The sequence below is a fragment of the Dasypus novemcinctus genome, chromosome 17 (genome assembly GCF_030445035.2).
Source record: "Dasypus novemcinctus isolate mDasNov1 chromosome 17, mDasNov1.1.hap2, whole genome shotgun sequence".
Taxonomy (NCBI): Eukaryota; Metazoa; Chordata; class Mammalia; order Cingulata; family Dasypodidae; genus Dasypus; species Dasypus novemcinctus.
This window is the reverse complement of record NC_080689.1, coordinates 51812527-51835851: the sequence shown is the minus strand read 5'-3', so window position 1 is coordinate 51835851 and position 23325 is coordinate 51812527. Positions and strand designations below refer to the sequence as shown.

The following is a 23325-nucleotide window of genomic DNA, read 5'->3' as shown; positions in this document are numbered from 1 at the left end:
TTGTACAAATGCAAGGCAAGGTACATATAAATAGGACATATTCTCTATAGAAATGAAAGGATATTTATAACAATGTGATGTAAATCTTGTGTTTGCCACTTAAATAAATATATCTTATTTTTAAATTTTTATTTTACATGTTCCCACGATCTTTAAAATATTTGAACAGACCAATTGCTTTTGTATAAAAATATTTAATGGCCAGTTTATATGAACTTTTGCTGACTGATATTTTTAATGCCTATAAATCATTATTTAGAGACAGCATCATTCAAATTAAGGAAAGTGCAGTTTGGCATACTTGAGCTGAGGGTACTTTTTTTTTTTTAATTTTTTAATTGACTTTGTAATAATATTACATTAAAAATATATATATGAGGTCCCATTCAACCCCACCCCCCCACCCCACCTCTCCCCCCCCCGAGCTGAGGGTACTTTTTGACAGACTATCATAAAATATACATACACACACATATATACAAATACATATATATAAAATATACATATATTCACTATGCAGTAGTATAAAAGATTTTTTTTTAACATAAAGGTATTTCTGAGACAACACTGTAGCAAATATCGGTTGTATCAAGTGTGCTCTAGGGTTCTTCCACTAAAATACTTCCTAATCTTATGATTTTATAGTATCACCCATAATGCATCATTTTATTTAACATATTATTTACTCTTCTTTTGTTCTAGTCTTGTGGCCTATAGTCATATGTCACTCATACAAATAGCAGTATTCCTACATCATATTCTTGGCTCCCTGACACTTATGTTAGTAGAAAAAGATAAATCAATCTAACCATTCCCCAGAACTCCTAATCAATCACATTCATCATTTCCTCTCAACACACTTCTGTAACTGCTGCAATTGTTTGCTTTGGTTAATTACATTTATTGTCTTATTTCTATTTGACTTTATTTAAGGTTCTCAAAAGATCTCCTGGTATTCAAAAATTGTTTACTGGAAGGGAGAGAGAGAGAGAAAGAAAGAGAGAGACAGGGCAAAGAAGGAAGAAAACTCAAGTATGGTAGATAAAATAATGATCTATATAAAGACAGATCTGGTTTGAATCTTGATTCCCTCACTTCTGATTATATCATCATGGGAAGTTACTTAACCCTCTGAGCCTCAAGAGGTTCCTATCTGTAAAATGAGAACCTAAGGGTCAATTAAGATAGGCATGTAAAGTGTTTATTAGCTCAGTGCCTGTCATTCCACAAACTCTCAAAAAATGTTAGCAACCACCCCTGCATATATAGAATTTCCAAATAGCTTTTTACAGTTTCCCTATTATGTGTGAACGGATAACCAAGACTCATTTCAGGAAAACCCCTAATATGAAAGAAAAACAGCTAAATCAAAGAAAAATAGAACTTGAAGGAAGCCAAGACAACATGTAAAAAATAAGAAAACTGGAAGCAGATGTAACTCAAGTGGTTGAGTGCCTACTTTTCACATGAGGCCCTGGGTTCAATCCTTACTACCTCCAAAAAAACAAAAACAAAAAACAAACAAGCAAACAAATGAAAAAACCAACTAGGGGAGCCAATGCAGCTCAGTGGCTGACCACCGGCTTCCCACATATGAGGTTTGGGGTTCAATTCCTGACCTCGTACCTAAAAAAAAAAAGAAAACATCAAAAATGAAAATGTATTACTAATACTCTCAAACAGATAAAAGGTATTACACCCATGAAAAATACAAAAGGAATTTAAAGAATAAGAAAGTATTCTGGAAATTATGTCACTATTATTCATTATGAAAGAAAATTGAAGAGTTTAAAGGTAAAGTTAAGGAAATCTCCCAGAACTGGATAAAATAAAGAAATATTAAAAGGGAGAGAAAAGACAAGAAATTTAGTTCCAACCAGAAGATTAACTATCTGGCTATTTCCCAGGATATCAGTGAGGAAAAGTTCTAAGATGTCTCCTATGCCACAGGCCTAGAGAGAAACCATTTCAAAGTAAGACAGAACAATGGAGACTTCAGAGAGAAAGGAGCAGATAAGAGACAGATGGATTGCCCAAAGTGTGTAACTGTTTTGAGAAGGATTCTGAGAGTCTGACAGAAAAGTTTAGAAATAAATTAATGATAGATACATGGGGTGAAAATAAAGATATACACACACATACACACAATTAACACAATGAAAATCAAAAGAAAGACACATAAGAAAGGAAATATGATGATAACACTATCAGGCTGAGCTGCAAACAATATTTACGAAATCATAACAATGAATTCTGATCTAATTTTGAGAGTGTAATATTGGGAATATGAGGAAATGGAAGGGTAAGTGTGCTTCAAATACCAGGTATAAGAAGGCTAATTTTTCATCTACTATATCAGAATATTAGTGGATAATATTAAAAAAATTTTAAAGGCTATATTAGTAAAGGTTTTTTAAGGAAACAGAATTGACAGGAGATATCTGTAAACAGGATAAGATTTTATAAAATTCTCTCCCGTGACTGTGGGGATGCACTAGACCAAATTCTGCAGGCAGGCTGCAAACCAGGGGCTCTGGTGAAGGTCCTTGATGAGTTCCCAGAAGATGCTGGCTGTCTGAAGTCAAGTTGGAATATCCTCTCAATGCTGAAATCACTTTCCCTTTTAAGACATTCAACTGGATAAAATGTCACACTCATTGCTGACAGCAATCTCCCTGATTGATTTTATAAGTAATCAGCCATCTATGCAATGAACGCACTGATGACTAAAGTCCATAAATGCCCTTGTATTACTATTAGCTCAGTGCTTGCTTGACCAAAAAACTGGGTCCAATTACTTGCCTGAGTTGACACATTAGCCTAACCATCACAAAGGTAGTTAAAAGTATTCTACTGAACAATGAGCTGATACTTTGAATTCACTCAAATGGCCATAAGCAAAAGGCAGACAACAACAAGTATTAGTAAGAATGTGGAGAAATTGGAATCCTCATATATTGCTGGTGGGAATGTAAAATGGTGCAGTAACTATGGAAAACAGTCTGTCAATTCCTCAAATGTTAAATAGTTACCATATGACCTAGCAATTCTATTCCTAGGTATATACTCAAAAACTTGTACATGAATGTTCATAGCAGTATTCTTTTTTTTTTTAAATGATTCTTTTCTTTTTTTTGAAAGATTTATTTATTTATTTCTCTCCCCTTGACCCCCCACCCCCATTGTCTGTTCTCTGTGTCCATTGGCTGCGTGTTCTTCTTTGTCCACATCTGTTGTTATCAGCGGCACGGGAATCTGTGTTTCTTTTTGTTGCGTGTTTCTTTTTGTTCCATCATCTTGCTGTGTCAGCTTTCCGTGTGTGCCGCGCCATTCCTGGGCAGGCTGCACTTTTTTTCGCGCTGGACGGCTCTCCTTACAGGGTGCACTCCTACGCGGGGGACACTCTGTGTGGTACGGCACTCCTTGCGTGCATAAGCACTGCACGTGGGCCAGCCCCACGTGGGTCAAGGAGGCCCGGGTTGTTTGATGTGGTAGACCGACGCCCTAACCACTGGGCCAAGTCCGCTTCCCCATAGCAATATTCTTAATAGCCCAAAAGTGGAAATAACCCAAATGTCCATCAACTAATGAACAGATAAACAAAATATGGTATATCCATATAATAGAATAATACCCAGATATAAAAAGGAAATAATTACTGGCACATGCTATAGTATGGATGAACTTTAAAAACATTACACTGAGTAAAAGAAGCCAAACATTAAAGGAAACATTTTGTATGCTTTCACATATATGAATTGTCTAGAATAGGCAAATCCATAGACAGACAGTAGATAAGTGGTTGCCAGGGGAATAGAGGAGACAGAAAGTGACTACTGATGGGTAGAGGGTTTCTTTAGGGTATGATGAAAATGTTCTAGAATTAGATAGTGGTGATATTTGTACAATTTTGTGAATATATTACAAACCACTGAATTTTATACTTTAATAGGGTGACCTTTATGGTATCAGAATTGTAACTCAATAATTGAAAAAAATATATGGTGTTAGAAATAGGAGATAAAACATCAGAAGAGCTAAGAGTTGAAAGTGGTCACAAGAAAACACAGTTATTACATTGAGGAGCCTATATCTCACTTAACACCAGAAATACTATTAGTCAGCTTGACCATCACCATAAGAGACTCCAAATTAACTTGCCCATTCCCAAGGATATAATTCAGCTATCATTAAGGATATTTAAAAGAAGAAAAATAGCAAACACTTGCATGGCATTTAATATAAGTGAAATACAGTTTTAAGAGTTTACATATATTAACTCAGTTAAATCTCACAAAAATCCCACAAGTAGGTACTGAGCTGTTATACTACCTAACATCAGAAGTCATTTATATCCTGTACAACCTGCTGCACATTCTGAATAGATAATATGATTATCCCTATTTTACAAATGAACTGAGGCACAGAGAGGTCAAGAAGTTTGTTAAGGTGACACAAATGGCGTGTGGGTAGTGAGTTCTGACATGAGGTAGTTTGATGCCAGTGTGTGTTCTTCAAAGTTATTCATACAGCAGATTCTACCACAGCCTTTCATAGGGAACCTCAAAGATTTGAGAGGTCATGTTTCAAAGAACATTACTTATTTATAAGCACAGATTTTAGCCACGTTTTAAAAATAAGCTACAGTTGTCGCATACTTCATTTATTTGTAACATACAACCTATGACAACATTACCCAGACAAGTAAATTAGATTTGTTTTTAAAACCAAAATATGACCTTTCACAAGCAATGCATGTACATGCCATTATTTTGTTTGTGATTCTATCTTTGCTTCTCAGATAGTCAAAGTTTTGTTCAAAATTAATATTTTCATTTCCAGTTGCTTAAAATAAACTTATGTCTCACTATAAAGCTATTATTTTGTTATCTGAGTGTCATTCTTTCTATATATATATATATAAGCACAGGCCAATAAAGCCATAAAAGTAATCATGACAAAATTTTAAATATATATATATATATAACATTTCTAACATTAGTGAGTATTTAAAATTCTTAGAATCCCATAAACCAAAAGTATGATCCAAATTCTCTTGGCCTGTTTTCCTTAAAGACATTACACCAAAATATGAATTAAAATGTAAGCTAACTCCACAGAGTTTGGCATGTGGCTGAAAGGATGGAGGAGAAATTACTGTATGTGCCTAAATATAAGGTAGGTGTTTTTTTTAAAAAAGGAAGAAGTGGACTATTCCTATTCTTATAACTCTCTTAATTTTTAAAATTATTTTGAACAAAGTACTTTCTAGAGAAGACATATCAGCCTGAAATAAACCCAACCAATATTAGTTTTAAATGTGTATGTGGTTTTCCTAACAGAATAGGTTTAAAAGAAAGGTATGATTTTTCAGTTGCATATGGAATGTCACTATAAATAAGCTTCTTAAAAGTTTTTTTTTTGAAAATGAAATTTTTTATTGTCTTTTTTTAATAGATACATGAATCTTACAGCAAGGATTATTACCTTGTGGAAATCCAAATATGCACATATGTAGTAAACAAAAAAAAAAAACTTTCAATTTTATTTTGGTTCTTGTAACCTGGGATAATTAATGTTTCCAAATGACATTGCCCTTATGAATCAACAAACACAGTATCCTAAAGAAAAAGCAGAAATAAAAAAATAAGCTCTAGAAAATTATGCTGGATAACTCAAAAAGGGATCCACTGGGAATGAAGACACTGGTGTCAAAGATAAGAGTTTGAAAAACAAATGTTTTAAGAGAAGCATGACAACTAAATGCAACATGTGATCCTGAACGGAATCCTGGACCAGAAAAAAGATTTTTGTGTTCACTGTAAAGGACATTATTGGGAACCTTGGTGAAATCTGAATAAAGTCTATAGATTAGAAAATAGTATTGTACCAATGTTAATTTCCTGATTTTGATGAACTGTACAATGTCTATGAAAGAGAATGTCTCTACTTTTAGGAAATACACACTGAAGGATTTAGGGAAAAAGAAGCACTATTTCTTCAATTTACTCTCACTGAGCCAGAAAAAAATTATGTAGACATATAATGCACATATATCTTAACACAAAAACATAGACAGAGAGAGGAAAATAAAGCAAATATGGTAAAATTTGACTATTTGGGGACTATGTGAAGAGTATTTGTAGTTCTTTATACTAAACTATTTTTACAACTTTTATGTAATCTGAAATTATTTCAAAATAAAAAGTGTATAAAACAAGTAAAAATAAATAAAAATAGCATTTTAGATTAAAATTTGTTTTATTTATATATAAATTTTATCTTATACAGTATGATTTGAAAGATATATGGTTAAAAATATTTGCCTATTTCATTTCCATCCTTATTAGCTGGCAAAAAAAAAATTGTTTTGTCTGGACTTTCTAATTGAGAAAATGCTATAGATGGAGCCTGGAGGGAGGATAACCTTATATTTAAGGCATACAATGTAAGCCAGGTTCAGAATAGCCCCAAAGCTGAAGAAAAAACCCAGAATAAGTCTCTACACAACGAAATAGAAAATAGCAGCACTTCTCAATGGCCTTCAGACACATAAATAACATATATCAATTGGCAGCCCTGGCCACAGCTTAAAATAACCCAGTTCTACAGTCTAGCCATGGCCAAAGAGAAACAGGACTGAGCTATTTAAAACTGTAGCTCTAGCAAGAAACAGATGAGTGTGTTACAAATGTCTACCAGTTAATGAAATATTTCTACTTCTAGAGCCAAAGATTAGCACCAAAATAGGGAGATCCCTCTGTCACTACTAACCTACCTTATATCCCTCCTCCCTTACCAGCAAGGAAATTCGATTTTTCAAACATAAAGGTAATATTAGACTCTCTGCCTTTATACTCTCCCAAGAAAAAAATTATTTCATTCATTTTATGCCTTCCTGCTGCCAAGAGGATAAAATTCAAACTCACTTGAAAAATCTTCCTCAATCTAACCTCTACAAATCTAATTTCCCACATTGTATGCTGCATACATATTAAACCATTGTTCCAAGAACATGACCTGTATTTTTCCTCCTGTGTCCTCCATGGTGTTGAATGTAATAAACATTTCCTCAGTCCACATCCTTATTTAACCTCTCAGCAGCACTAACACTTATCCATTCCTTCCCCTTGCAGACTTATCCTTCTATACCTGACCAGGCAATATTGTCCTGCCAAGGCAAAAATCACTGTCTTTGTCCTTATCTCTTCTCCCTCCAGCCTGTCTCCCTAGGCATCCTTACCCATGACTACAGCAACAATGGCTAAGCCAAATTTATATTTCTTGTCCAAGTTCATCCCTCTGAACTTCAGACTGAAAGTCCAAATGCATACTTATTAAAATAACTTGTTTGGATGTCCCCAAGGCATCTCAAACTCAACATAAATAAGATTGAAAACATGAGTTTCTGTCTTGTGGTTCTCTTTCAAAATCCTGTTTCAGTAAATGACATCAGCAACAAACCAGTCGTATATGCCAGCAACTTAGAATAATCCTTCATTTCTCCTTTCCCCCACTTTCTCAAATGCATTACACCAAGTTCCATCGATATGAACTCTTAAATCCATCCTTTCCTCACCATCTCCACGGACACTACCCTCATTCATACTCCCATCATCTCTCCCCTGAACTAATACAGAAGCCTCCTGGCTAGGCCTCTCTGCCTTCTCCTTCCTTTCTCCACACCAGAGCCAAGGAAATCTTTTCAGAAAACAAATTTGATCCTGTCCCTCCCCTACTTAAATTACTTCATTGACTTTCTCTGGCTTTTAAAATTAAGACCTGAAAACTGCCAAATTTACACTTTGTGGTGACTCTACTACAAAGAAACTCAATAACACATAAAGAAGTTAATAATATTTTTTTTTAAAAAGGGAAAACACGATATAGTGCTAAAAGATTATATACAAAGGTAGATATTAATAGGGTACTCCTGAAATCTGATTATTTTATCAATCATTTATTTTATTAGTAGACAGTAACAACTTCATTACATTTATAGATGAGTTAGATATAATCTGTAATATAAGAGAAAAGCTCAGTAGGTGTAAGTGTACTTGAGGCAAAGAAAATAGGAAATAACTATCTAAACTATATCCTCAGTAGAAATGGGCAAGGACTTAATTTCAACAGGAAACAGGGGTTAATAAAAGCAATGTTAGAGAAGCAGATGTGGCTCAAGCAACTGGGCTTCTGCCTACCACATGGGAGGTCCCAGGTTCTGTTTCCAGTGCCTCCTGGAGAAGGTGTGTTGGCAGGGTCGGCAGGTGCAGCGAGCTGACACAACAAGATGATGCAACAAGAGACACAGAGGAAAAACAATGAGAGACACAACAAACCAGGGAGCTGAGAAGGCTCAGGTGATTGAGAGCCTCTCTTTCACGTGGGAGGGCCCAGATTCAGTGCCCAGTACCTCCTAAAGAGAAGATGAGCAGACATAGAGAGCACACAGCAAATGGACACAGAGAACAGAGTGACTGCAAACAACGGGGGGAGGGGGGTAGTAAATAAATCTTAAAAAAAAAAAAGGAATATTATTTCTAATTCTGATGTAAAACTGGGTGGTTTTATTAAAATTGTGTTATGAAAAAACCAGAAACTTACCCTTCTCTCACCTGAGTATTGGTCATGTTTTAAGGGTACCAGATCTTTTAGGGCATTATATATTTTAAATCAATGTGAAGAAACTGGAAAGAAAAAAAAAAGAGGGGAAGCAAGGAAAGGTGTAATATTGATGCAGTAAAAACATCAAGAAGCAATATTGTAAATATCTGCAAAATGTTCAAGAGAATTGCATAAACAATGTATAATCACTACAAGGAAAGGTAATAAAAAATAGATTACTGAGCAAAAGCAACTCACACTCAAAAAATCTCTTCTGAAGTGACAAGCTCAGTCTACAAGATATAAATAATACAATCTTCTTTCAAGAAAACCTCAAATGTATAGATGTTGATGAGAAAAGTACAGCAAACAAGTAATATCAAGGTCTCTTCTACTTCTGGAATTTATAAATAAGAATTTCCTTCCAACAACTAAACACACACACAAACACACACTCCTGCCAATAAACAAAAACGAAACACCTTGGATATTTCTCTGTGGTATCCCTTAATACAAAATCAGGAAAACTGCAACAGACTAGGTAAAAGAAAAAAAGAGACCATGAAAGGAAATGTAATCCTAGCACACTATCCCTGAAGCAATGTTTACTATAATCATATTATTAACTACTCTGTTGATTTTCAACTTTCAGAGTCAATCTACAAATAAAGCAAAGTAGATTATGGAGGGGTAACAATTAGAAAGTAAAGTTTAGTCTTGACAATGCAAAGTGCATGGCAGTATGATAACAGCGGGGGTGAGAAAAGAGGTGAAAAGTGTAAAAGTCATTATAAGCCCTTATAGCTTAAACACATGCATACATTACTTCTGTCCCTCACCTATAAAAATGAGGTAATAATACCTCACCTACTTCAGGGGAAAATTGCTAAGGATCAAATAAGTGATATTGTGAAGGATCAAATAAGTGAAAGCACTAGACTTATTACTTCTAACATTTTTAAGAAAAATTCTAAGAAAAGAGCATTAACAAACTCAAATTGAGCTGATTATTTTATTATATCTCTCATATAATGTCACAATAAAAAACAACTCATAAGAGTTCAGCATGCCCTTCAAGAATATATGTAATTAATAGCAATAAAGAAAAGACCCATATAACAATCTGTAGTGAAAATACAGGATATATAGATAGTGGAGAACTTCTGCTTCCAGCCAATATAGAGTAACAGGGACCAGATTAATTCTACTGCCTGAAACAAAATATAGGAATATATGTTATCAAACAAATACATGAAACAAGAGTTTTCAAGACACTGAACATTAGGCCATGAAGGACACTGATCTCTGAAAAACAGGGAATGAACAGAGTAAGCGCTACAATTGTTATAGGTTGCTGAATAGAGAATTTCCTGGGCATGGCATGGGGATGTAAACTCAATGAGAGTTGGCAGACTCTGAATTGAAGAGTTAGAACTAGGAGACTGGGGAGACCAAGGCAGCTAGATCTCACAAGGTAGGTCCTAGAAAGGAAAAAGTTGCACGAAGAGAGATTTTTGGAGCTATGAAGACAATTCCCCTTGAAAATGCAGCAAAGTACTTCAAATATGCATGTGAGAAAATTGCCTAAATTCAGGGTCAGAAGCAACTGAAGGGAAAACAGTGCCAGGTGTTCACATAAGGATAGGAAAAGTACCTGTTCCTACAAGCCTGGCTGAAAAACTCATAATATGCAGAACTTGGTTAGATTACTTAGGAACTCCATGCCTCAGTATTGGAGAATAATTATTATTCTAAATAGAACACTGCTCTTGATCCACTAAACAAAGCTTAAAAGCAAAACCCATAGGTCATTACCCATGCTTTTAGAATGCAGTTTCTGATTTGCTGTGGAGATGATTGTAAAAAAAAACATTCCCACTAGGTTGTCCTTTTGCTACCTTGCTAGCATTCAACCTATTGGGAACATTCCATCTCCTTGTTTTATTTCAATACATTGCTTGTATCAGCACTGATCAAGAGAAAGAATGCAAACTACATGTTATTTCTTCATATTAATATGAGATTTTACATTTTTTTAATGCTATATGTCTTTGAAATCTGGGAATGGCTATTGGACAGTATAAGCCAAGGTTGCTTGTAAATGTGCTTGGCCTGGCTAAGCCAAATAATAAAACTCCTTGGTTGCTATTAACCACATATTATATAGAATTCATTCCTGGAAATAATTTTACATTCTTGTTATTATGTAGGGCTGACTGATGACATCTGTGAATTCTTTTTAAAAAGGCTATCTTGAAATAAACCTTGTTTCAAGCTTTGGAGGAACTAAGTTGACTTCAATAATTAAACAGTGGAATGATCACAGGTTGAATTCTGTAAATAAAAATTTATTAACATATAATATGCTACACATAATAAAAATACTCTTTAGTGTTTCAAAAAAAAAAAGCAAAATCCAAAAGAATGAAATGATTTCCAAGTAACTATACCTCAGAACAAAGCTCAAAAATGTTTATAGAAATACAAAAGTATCCCACACCCTACAAGAAAGTATTCATATCTGACATCCAAACAAAGATTACAAGGAATGCAAAGAAGCAGGAAGACCCATAATAAGGAGAAAAATCAACTGATCAAAACTTACTTGGAATTTACATAGATTTTTACAATTAGCAAACAAGGACATTAAGACAATTATTATAGCTGTAGCCAATATGTTCAAAATTAAGTAAAAACAAAGAATATATAACAAAGTCACAAATCAAATGTCCAGGCTTTTTAAAAAGCCGCAATGTCTGAGGTGAAAGATACACTGAATATAATAAATGGATAAATAAACATTGTGGAGGGAAAAAAAATATTGGAGGCACAGCAATGTAGAAACAGTCCAAAATGAAATACAGTGAGTAAAAAGAATCAAAATATAAAAAGAAAATGAAAAGAGCATCAGTGAGCCATCAAATTCAAATAGCCTAATATACCTGTAATGCCCAGCTCTCAACAAAAGATTACAAAGCCTACAAAGAAGCAGGAAGCAATGGTCCAGGCAAAGGAGAAGATTAAATCGTTAGAAACCATCAATGAGGAAGAGAAGACCTGAGACATTATATACAAAGACTTTTAAAAATTGGTCCTAAATATGCTCAAAGAGCTGAAGGAAAAATGGACATGAACAAGAATCTAAAGGAAATCAGAAAAATGATAGATGAACACAAAGAGAATACCAATAGAGAGATGGAAACTATGAAAAGGAACCAAACAGAGCTGAAGACAATAGAAACAAAAATTTAAAACTCCTTGGAGGGGTTCAACAGCAGATTGGAGCTGACAGAAGAAAGCATGAGTAAACTTGAAAGCAAGACAACTGAAATCATCTAGTCTGAGTAGCAGAAAAAGATTGAAGACAATTAAACAGAGCTTGAGGAACCTGTGGAATGCCATCAAGGGTACGAATATATGTACTGTGGGAATCTCAGGAGAACAGAAAAAGGGAAAGAGAGAATATTTAAAGAAATAATGGCTGACAATTTTCCAAATTTAACAAAAGGCATAAATATGCACATAAAAGATGCTTGATGACCTCCATGTAGGATAAATCCAAAGAGACTCATACTGTGCCATGTTATACTCAAACTGTCAAATGCTAAACATAAAGAGAAAATTCTGAAAGCCACAAGGAGGAAGCAATGCGTCACATATAAGGGAGCTTCAATAAGGTTAAGTGCCAATTTCTCATCAGAAACCATGGAGAAAGGAAGGCAACAGGAAGACATTTAAAGTGTTGAAAGCAAAAAAATTGCCAACCAGAAATTCTATAACTGTCTTTCGAAAATGGGGGAGGAATTAAGACATTCTCAGATAATCAAAATCAGAGGAATTTTGTCAACACTAGACCAGCCCAATAAGAAATGCTAAAGGGAATTCTGCAAATTCAAAGGAAAGCACATTAGACAAATGACAGAAGTAAATAAAGATCCAGTAAAGATAATGTCATAGGTAAATAGAAATACCAGGATTATTATATTTATATAGTAACTACACTCTTTACTTCCTACAGGATCTAAAAGGCATAAAATGTAATGACAAATCAGCACTAATAATGTATAAATATATAATTTGTGACAAGAACTTCAAAAAGGTAGGTGGACAGAGGGGTTTAAGAATACAGTGCATGAAATTAAGTTGCTATCAAGGCAAATGACAGTGTTATGATTTAGGATGTTAAATTTAAGCCCCATGGTAACAACAAAGAAAATATCAGAGAATATATGCATTCATAAAGACAGGAAGTAAAGTACAGGCACCACAGGTGGGAGACAGGAGCAATGGGGAGTTAATGTAAAATGAGTATACTCATGTCTTGGTATTCGACTGCTTTGAAACTTGTTGAATTTGATACTCAGTGCAGTCTGACACAAAAATTTTGCCCTGGTACTCACTGTGTGTTTGCTACTCAATGCACAAGCTGGAACTTGTTGGTGTCAGTTGCCTTGTGACTCGCTACCCTTTCCAGCCAAAACAAAGGGTCATGCATTAGTCACTCAGTAGCTCCTGCTCTGTGCACATCCCACTGCAGTCTTATCTTAGTTTCTATGGTCATTTTTTGTGTATTTTTGTGGTTTTCTTTCTTAACATGGGTCCTAAAAAAATGGGCAATGATAGCGCTGAGCAGAAAAGAAAATTACTTTGCATCACCATTGAGAAAAAATAATAGTAACAGGTAAATATGAGAGCAATATTCACATTACTGATCTTGCTAGGGAATGTGGTATGCCTAGAACAACCGTCTCCACCATCAAGAATAAAGAAGCAATAAAAAAGGCTGATATTGCAAAAGGAGTTATAGTAGTATCAAAGCAGCACGCCAAGCACTCAAGGAAGTTGAAAAGCTGCTATTAATCTAGGTAAACAAGAAGCAGTTAGGGGGCAACACTGAATGGGAAGCCATGATATGTGAAAAGGTGAAAGTGTTGCATGCCAATCTTTTGAAAACCAAACCGGAACCAAGTGATGACAGGGGTGAAGTTTTTAAGGCCAACCATGGCTGGTCTGATAATTTTAAAAAGAGGACTGACATCCACAGTGTCGGGAGGCATGGCAAGGCAGTGAGTCCTTATAAAAAGGCTGCTGATGACTTCATCAGTGAAATTCAAGACTATGTAGAGGCTGAGGATTTTGTTTGCCACCAAGTTTTTAACTGTGATGAGAGTGGAGTTTTTTGGGAAAAAAATGCCAAGTAGAACCTATATCACAGAGAAGGCATTACCAGACCCGAATCCATGGCCAGAAGCTGTGACTCAGAGCAACTTTGAAGGGTTTGAGGCCGACCCCAAGCCTGCAGGTATAGAGGGTACAGTTGTGCAGGATATTGTATCTTTGGGCCCATCCATGGATCTGGAGGTCGATGCTGCTGATGTTGAGGAGTTAATAGAGGAACATTGTGAAGACCTCAGCCCTGAGGAGCTGCAGGAACTACAGTAGGAGCAGCAACAAGAGGTGGCTGAAGAGATTTCTTCAGGTGAGGAGGAGATAAGGGAGGATGTCCCTAGTTCCTTGATAAAAGAAATGTGTGCAAAATGGGCAGAAGTTCAAAACTTTGTGGAGAAGTATCATCCGGACCAAGTTCTGACAAGCAGAAATGTGAATTTACTGAATGACCAAACAATTTCACATTGTCAAGGAATTCTGGAAAGAAGACAGAAGCAGTCCTCATTGGATAAAATTTTAGTGAGGGTGACAAAGAGTATGTCAGAGCCTGTGGTGCAATTGAAAAAAGGCAGAAGAGAGAAAGAACACCTGAAATGCAAGTGCCCGATATTCAATTGGAGGCGAACCCTCCTTCCAAGCAACACTCCAGGTAACCTCTCTTCCTCACCATTCTCCTCCCACCATCCCATTAGGCCATGGACTCTTCTCAGTACAGGTAAAGTGAAGTTTTTATTTTATTTAATCTGAGTATTTATTAATTTTTAGGTTTATTACTCATGTTAAGTAAAAATATACAACCTTATTTTTTTACATATTGCCTTTAAAATGTGCATTGTCTTTGGTATGGGAAAGCATTAAATTTATTTACATTATTCCTTATGGGAAAAATTTGTTAACTTGTCATTTTTGGTACTTGTCACACCTCCTGGAACCAATTAATGACGAGTACTGAGGTACCACTGCATAAAGTTTCTATTTGGAGAAAAGGAAGGAAGAGAGGGAGGGAGAAAGGAAAAAAGAAAAGAAGGAAAGAAGGTAGGAACAGCAAACGTGGCAAAACGTCAAAATTGGAGGATCTGGGTATTTAGGGGTTGGTGGGAGTTTATTGGAGTTCTCTGTATAGGGTTTGTGTTATTTTTGTAACTGGTAAATTTGAAATCATTTCAAAGCAAAAAGTTTTTTAAAAATTAAAAAAAAACTTAGCAAATAGACAACAATGAAACATTACAAGATTAATATATCACAACCAAATGGGTTTTCTTAAAGACTTTTTAAAAAAAGATTTATTTATTTTTTATTTATTTCTCTCCCTTTCCCTGCCACCCACGGCAGTTGTCTGCTCTCTGTGTCCATTCACTGTGTGTTCTGTGTCCACTTGTATTCTTGTCAGCAGCACGAGGAATCTGTGTCTCGTTTTGTTGCGTCATCTTGCTGCGTCAGCTCTCTGTGTGTGCACCATTCCTGGGCAGGCTGCACTTTTTTCACGCTGGGCGGCTCTCCTTACAGGACGCACTCCTTGCGCGTGGAGCTCCCCTACGTGGGGGACACACCTGCATGGCACGGCACTCCTTGCACACATCAGCACTGTGGGTGGGCCAGCTCATCACACGGGTCAGGAGGCCCTGGGTTTGAACCTTGGACCTCCCATGTGGTAGGCGGATGCCCTATTCATTGGGCCAAATCCACTTCCCCCTAATGGGGTTTTATATACCAGGAATGTAGGGTGGTTTAAATTTTTCAAATCAATTAATATAGATCACTGTGTCACCAATTAAAAAAGAAAAACCATATGATAATCTCAAAGAACACAGAAAAAGCATTTGACAAAATCTAACGTCTGTCCTTGGCAAAAACTCTCAGCAATCTAGGAAGGGAAGAGAAGTTCCTCAAACTGATAAAAGGCACTTACAAAAAACCATAGCTAACGTCACACTACTGTGGTGAAAGAGTGAATGCTTTCCCCTAAGATTGTGAAAAAGGCAAAGTTTTCCACTCTGATCACTTCCCTTCAATACTATACTAGAGATACCAGCCTCTGTGATCAGGCAAGAAAAAATAAAAGACGTCCAGATAAGAAAGAAAAAAGTTAAACTTTTTTTATTTGGAGGTGACATGATCATTTGTGAAGAAAATCTGATGGAATCTACAAAATAGCTACTGGAACAAATAAGTGAATTGTTATTCAACAGTTGATATTTGTTTCTATAACTAGAAATGAACATATTGGAAATACTTATAATAGCATTGAAAATATTGAATACTTAGAAATAAAACTTTGACGTCTTTCACAGAAGATGTGAAAGAACTATAGACTAAAAAGTATAAAACAGAAAGAGAAGGGTGACTGACGTCATCAACATGGCAATGTAATACATTCCCTGGAAAAGTCTTTCTTCAGACTCAGCTAATAAAAGGACAAATCTCACTTACTTAGAACTTTGGAGGATGATAGAAACTGGAGGATTCCACAAACAATGAATTGAAGAAAAAGGAAAAGAATCTAAATAGCAGTTAGGAAATCTCTGTCCCAGACCTACCAGTACATACTCCTACCCCTCACTCAGTTCTGCACTGCTTGGGAGTCCTGCAGAGGCAGAGTTACCCAGGTCCCTCCCATTGAGGACACAGCCTATAGAGCCATTCAGAGAAGCAAGTCAGAACCACACACATATCCAGGAATAGGTAGCCAAATCTGCAGAGACCCAGAGAAGAATACAAATTGCTAAGTCATATGGCATAAGAAAGGGCCCCCCGGGGCTGGAAGGGTAAAGAGAGAGACACCATGGCAGAACTGTAGACAAGAGATGTGCTTACTAAATCCAGTTTCTGTTGGCTGGACCACATAAAGGCAAAATGGGCTTTTCTGGAGTGACCTAACTTTTTTCAATTGACCCTATCTTACTCTCCAGGGTGGGACAGCATAATGGGGAAGAAACCAGAGGCAGAAAAGCCTCACAGAGAAAAATAATAATAAAAGGTGTTAAACTGAACTGTTGTAAGACAGGAGTGTCCCAGAAATGAAAAGTGTAAGGAAAAGGAAGCATCAAGTGAAGGGAAGAATGTAAACAAATCACAGGATCTGGGGAGAAATTCCTGCATAAAAACATATAGAACAGATCAAGATCCCCAGAGAAGGAACACAGGAAAGGAAGCTTATTCCTGGAAGTGAAACAATTGCACAGAAATGCAATCTTTAAAACTATACCATATATCCAGGGCAAGAATCAAAATGAAAAAGAGCTGAAAAAATCTGAACAGGTAAACACAGGCTACCCTAAAAGTCTAGAATATTTTCTCAATATTTGAGAAAATAAAGGCCAAAATTTCCCAACTCTTATGAAAGACATAAATATACATGTCCAAGAAGCATAACATACTCCAAATAGAATACATCCTAACAGACCAACTCCAAAAACATACTGATCAGGATGTCAGATGCCAAAGATAAAGAGAGAATTTTGAACACAGCAAGGAAAAGCAATTCATCACATAAAAAGGATCCTTAGTAAGACTAAATCCTGATTTCTCATCAGAAACCATGAAGGTGAGAAGAGAAGGCAGTGGTATGATATATTTAAGGTACTAAAAGAGAAAAACAACCAGCCAAAAATTCTTTATCTAGCAAACCTCACCTTTAAAAAAAAGAAAGAGTTTAAAATATTCACAAACAGAAACTGAAAGAGTTCATCAACAAGACCTTCCCTACATGACTTACTAAAGGTTAAAAGGAAAAGACTGGAGAGTGGATTGGAAGAAATGAAGATATTCATTGAGGATAAACTAAAAGGATAAATCCAAAACTCAACAGTACTGTATCCTCAATATACAACTCTACTCTTTAATTCCTATAAGACTTAGAATACAAATGAAGAAGAAAAAGGCATTTTTCCTGATAATGGACATGAAAAATGCAAAGTAGTAAAACAGGCAAAACAAGAGGGGAAAGAAGGATATGGGCACACAGAACATGTATGCTACTGAAGCTCAGTTGGTATCTTTCCAAATTAACAGGTTATAGATGTAGGCTGTATAATACAAACCCCAGGGTAACCACAAACAAAGTTTTTAAAAAATATACAGAAATAAAATTGGGAAAGGGACAGAGATAGATCTATTGACCAATGGAATCAAATTGAAAATTCAGAAACAGACCCTCACATCTTTGCTCAAGTGATTTTTGACAAGGCTATCAAATCCACTTAACTGGGAAACAATAGTCTCTTCAACAAATGGTGCTATGAAAACTGGATATCCAAAGCAAAAGAATGAAAGAGGACCCATACCTCATACCATATACAAAAAGTAATGCGAAAATGAATTAAAGCCCTTAATATAAGAACCAGAACTTACATTTCCTAGAAGAAAATGTAGGGAAGCATCTTCAAAATCTTGTGGAATGACAGTGGTTTCTTAGACTTTAACCCCAAAGCACAAGCAACAAAAGAAAAAATAGATGTGGGTCCACCTCAGTATTAAAAACTTTTGTGCATCAAAGGAATTTGTCAAGAAAGTGAAAAGACAACCTATCCAATAGGAGAAAATGTTTGGAAACCACATATCTGATAACGGTTTAACAACCAGAATCTATAAAGAAATCCTACAAATCAACAACAACAACAACAAAAAAAAAACAATAAAAAAATGGAGAAAAAAACTTGAATGGACATTAACCCAATAGACATTAATACAAAGAGGAAATACAAATGACTAAAAAGCACATGAAAATATGCTCAACATTACTAGCTATTATGGAAATGCAAATTAAATGCCAAGATATCATTTCACACCTACCAGAATAGCCACTATTTGAAAAAACCAGAAAGTTACAAGTGTTGGAGAGGATGTAGAAAAACAAGAACATTCATTCATTGCTGGTGGGAATGTAAAACAGTACAACTTCCATGGAATAATTTAGTAGTTCCTCAGGAAGCTACACATAGAAGTACCATGTGATCTGGCAATCCCGCTACTAGGTATATACCCAGATGAACTGAAAGCAGGGACTTGAACAGATATTTGCACACCGATGTTCACAGCAGCATTATTCACAATTACCAAAAGATGGAAGTAACCCAAGTGTCCATTATCCCTTTTGTTTATGAAGGGATAAACAAAATGTGGTATACACATATGATGGAATATTATTCAGCTGTAAAAAAAGAATGAAGTCCTGATGCATGTGACAACATAGATCAACTTGACACTATGTTAGACATTATACTGAGTGGCATTATGTTGAATGAAATAAGCCAGACACAAAAGGACAAATATTTTATGATTTTACTTTTATGAACTAATTATAATAAGCAACCTCACAGAGTTAGAATCTAGAATATAGGTTACTAGGAAATATACCTATCATTCCAAGAAGGTTAGAGAATAGGGTTAGAGAAGAGGGAATTGATACTTAACTTATAGAGAATTTTTATTTAGGCTGATGATAAACATTTGGAAATGGATTGTGGTGACTGTAGCACATTATTGTTGAGTGTAAGCAAGAGTACTGGACTGTATAGATGAATGTGGCTAATAGAGGAAACTTTAGGATATATAACTTACTAGAATAAAAATTAAAACAAAATATAGGACTGTACAACGCAGTGAACCTTACTGTACATAATTGGCTATAGTTAATAGTACAAGTATACGAATGTTCTTTCATGAATTTTAACAAATATATAATACTAATAGGGTGGTATATGATAAAAATATACCTAATGTAAACAATGGACAACAGATAGAACTATTTTAATAACTTTTCATCAATGGTAAGAAAAGTAACTTCTGTTTTTAAAAAAAGTATAAATTGGCGGCGGACTTGGCCCAGTGGTTAGGGTGTCCATCTACCACATGGAAGGTCGGCGGTTCAAACCCTGGGCCTCCTTGACCCATGTGGAGCTGGCCCATGAGCACTGCTGATGCGTGCAAGGAGTGCCATGCAGGGGTGTCCCCCGCATAGGGGAGCCCCACGCACAAGGAGTGCACCCCATAAGGAAAGCCGCCCAGCATGAAAGAAAGTGCAGCCTGCCCAGGAATGGTGCTGCACAGACAGAGAGCTGACACAACAAGATGACGCAACAAAAAAAGAAACACAGATTCCTATGCTGCTGACAATAACAGAAGCGGACAAAAAAGAAGACGCAGCAAATAGACACAGAGAACAGACAACCGGGGTGGGGTGGGGGGGAAGGGGAGAGAAATAAATAAATAAATAAATAAATAAATAAATAAATAAATAAATAAATAAATAAATCTGAAAAAAAAAAGAAGCATAAATTAATAAATCACTATCATTAATGGTAAGAAATGATCTACACCACTGCAAGATATTAGTGGTGGTGTGGTATATAGGAATCCTGTATTTAATGCTTAATTGCTTTGTAAATTCATAACGTCTCTAATTTAAAAAAATACAAAAATATTTTTTTAAAAAAGAGGGGTAACATATTCTTTTTTTTAATTTAATATTATAACATTTTGCTATCTTCTAAGATTATCCATCTTCTTCACCCTAAGCAAATTTTTCTTATAGACATTTTTTTTGGTATCATCAAACCTCCCCTTTTAATTTGTGCACTAACAATGTCTACTGAATAGCTGTTATCTTAGTTTGCCAAAGGCTGCCAATACCAGAAACAGGCTGGCTTTTTATAATGGGAATTTTATTAGGGGAAAATCTTATAGTTCCAAGACTATGAAATGTCTAAATCAATGCAGCATCAGAAATGCTTTTCCACCAGAATCAGCTACTGGTGATCCTGACATCCTATCATGTGATGAACCAAGATAACAGCAGATTTCTGCCAAGCTTCCTACCTTCACCTCCAGAATCTACCATCTCCCAGAGCTCAGGTGTGGGCAATCAGGCATAGGGCCTGTCTCTTTCCTGGCCTCCTCTCTCAATATCTCAGCTGCTCCACTGTCTTCTGAAGTTAAGCTATGGGGGCTATCAGGCATATGGCTCATCTCTTCAGAGCAGCTCTGAGGGCCCAGCCTCTAGGGGCTTTGTGGTGGCTTCCTTTCTCTGTCTCTGTCTCTCTCTCTGTACCTCTGTGTCTCCAGTAAGAGGGCGGAGGCCACCTGAGTCACAGCTTACTAACATAGTCCAATCAAAAGGACCCCACACCCATAGGAATGGATTAGTTCAAGAATATAATCTTTTTCTTTTTGGGATTCCTAAAATAATTTGAACCTGTCATAGATGTCAACCTAGAATTATGGCAGTTTTGCTTTTGTTTAGTTTTTAGTTATTTTTTTTTCCACTTGTATTCCTGGGATTTTATACACTGTTTCTTATTAATAGAACCCTGGACATTCTAATTCTTGATTTTTTTTTTCATTTTCTAGAATATATCCTTACATAATTCTTGTAGAGGCGTGAAAGTAGATAATTTTATTAATAAAGGTCCAATCAGGAAAAGAGAAACCCTATTAGGTTATATTAACAGAGGGGATTTAAAAGAAAAAATCATTTAGACAAGTGATAAACGATTGAAAAAATAAAAAGGAAACCCAAAGGTAATAACTGCAGTAAAAAGACACCATCCCAGGACTGGGGAAGAAAAGATAACAGGTTGGTGTTACCAAAATCTAGGAGCTTAGAGGAGAAGCCAAGTGAGGCTAGGGCTCAAATCTAAAGAGGGATACTACCCAGCTGCTGCCAGTAACTTTGAAGTGTCAAATGAGGAGAGTTCTGATAATATCAAAAGTTGCTGAAAGATGGATCCCATTGATGCTGCTGGGAAGAACTGCTACTGCTAGGAAAACATTGACAGAAGTATCTAGAAAACAGGAAGGAAGTTCCCTTCTCCTCTCTTCCTGCCTGTCTCTTAATGGCAACACTTAACACAAAGTCAACTAACAACATAGACTGGGAAATACAATTTCATAGTCCCAGGCTCAGCATTACAGAATAGAATATAGAAAAGTAGATTTGCTGCTGAAAGACAATAGCTAAAGAATCAGCATAACAATTAATTTTAAAACTTAGATGAGTCAAGATTCTAGGATCAAAATTATTTTCCCTTATAATTTTGAAATCATTTACCCCTTTGTCTTCTGTCATTAGGTGTTGCTCATCAGAAATCTAATGCCCATCTGATTTCATGCCTTTACAGGTTCTCTGCAAGTTTTGAAGATCTGTTATTTATCTTATATGTTGTAAAATTTCTGAAATTTTACAAGTATCCTTTCATCACTCATTGAGTCCTCTAATCTCAAAAAAAAAAAAAAATCCCATGGTTTCTTTGATTTCCTTTATTTCTTTCCAGGTTTCTTTTTTAGATCTTAACTTTATTTCCATCCATTTGTGCTTGTGCTTTTGCTGCTTCATTTTCATAAAATGTCCTATAATTCTTCTTATAGTCTTACATTCAGTTTTTCATAAGGGAAATCATATTTTTAATTTACAAAAAAGTTTTTCTTATCCTGATAACTTTTTTTTTCCACAGCAACCTGTTGCATTTTATGAAGCAGTATCTTCTCAAACCTCTGAGGACACTAATTAGCCATCTTTCAGAATTCTTTTGCTTTTAGGAAACACCCCTTTTTCCTCAAAGGTCAATTGCTCTTTCTTCATAATAGGCTATGATAATGACAACAGATCATATTTATTGAGGAATTTTTGTGTGTTAGGCACAGCGCTAAACTTTTACATGGACTACTTCATTTAATCTTTCCAACAACCTTATGAAGTACGAACCATTCCTAAAACTACCTCGGACGGGGAATGAAGCCAAAAGGAATTTAAAAAGTTCTCTACCATCAGACAACAATTAAGAGGCTGAGATGGAATTCAAACCCAATGAGAACTCTTAACCACTGTAATAGATTATGAGTTGTATGTCCTCAAATGTCTGATGATTCTTGGTTGTTATGAATAAATATGACTACTACAAGTTGTGTAGGGGATTTTTCCTACTCTAAATGACAGGACTGTGGGTAATAATTCATTGTATAGATGTGGAGTAGACAGTGGGAGAATTCACTTTAGTGCAGAAAAGTAAACTGGGAAACCTCCAAAAATCAAAACAAAAAAAAATCAACACTCAGATGACAATTCCTGTTCTGGGACTTCTAGCCTCTTCCAAGAAAAGTTATATTTGATTCCTCAGGTTTCAGCTTGCCCATCTATTTGAATTAACAGAACAAAACACAGCTCTTGCCTAGGTATATGGCTCTTCAGAACTCATCGACAAATTCCTTCAAGAATTTAGTTGTTCATGTTTTTATTGTTGGTCACAGGTGCTAATAGTTGTTCTAATAAATATACTAGAGATATCTGAAATTTTTTCCTCTTCTATTTTCAATACTTTATGCTTTTCCTATATCCAGAAAGTCTAGCCTTGGCACCATGTTTATTTAGGAGCTCAGGATCCATTCCATATGCATCAACAAACAGCCAGTGAAGATAAAGACTTTATGTTTTAGAAACTGGATGGGGAGTTCAGGATTGGCTTTAAGGAACTTTCTCCCCCCCTGGCTACTCCATCCTAGAAACCCTCCAGTTCTGGTTATGCTTTTGTAAAAATAAAGTTTTATACCACTGGGTTA

At 35.7% G+C, this 23325-nt stretch overlaps 1 protein-coding gene and 1 non-coding gene across 19 annotated transcripts in view; one reads left to right on the top strand and one right to left on the bottom strand.

The window, feature by feature from the left end:
* Positions 1–23325, bottom strand: part of EHBP1 (EH domain binding protein 1) — a 524220-nt gene that overhangs the window by 402611 nt on the left and 98284 nt on the right. The window lies entirely within an intron of this gene.
* On the top strand, positions 10410–10533 carry LOC111766759 (small nucleolar RNA SNORA32). Its single transcript, XR_002798725.1, has one exon. It is a non-coding gene; the product is annotated as a small nucleolar RNA SNORA32 (small nucleolar RNA).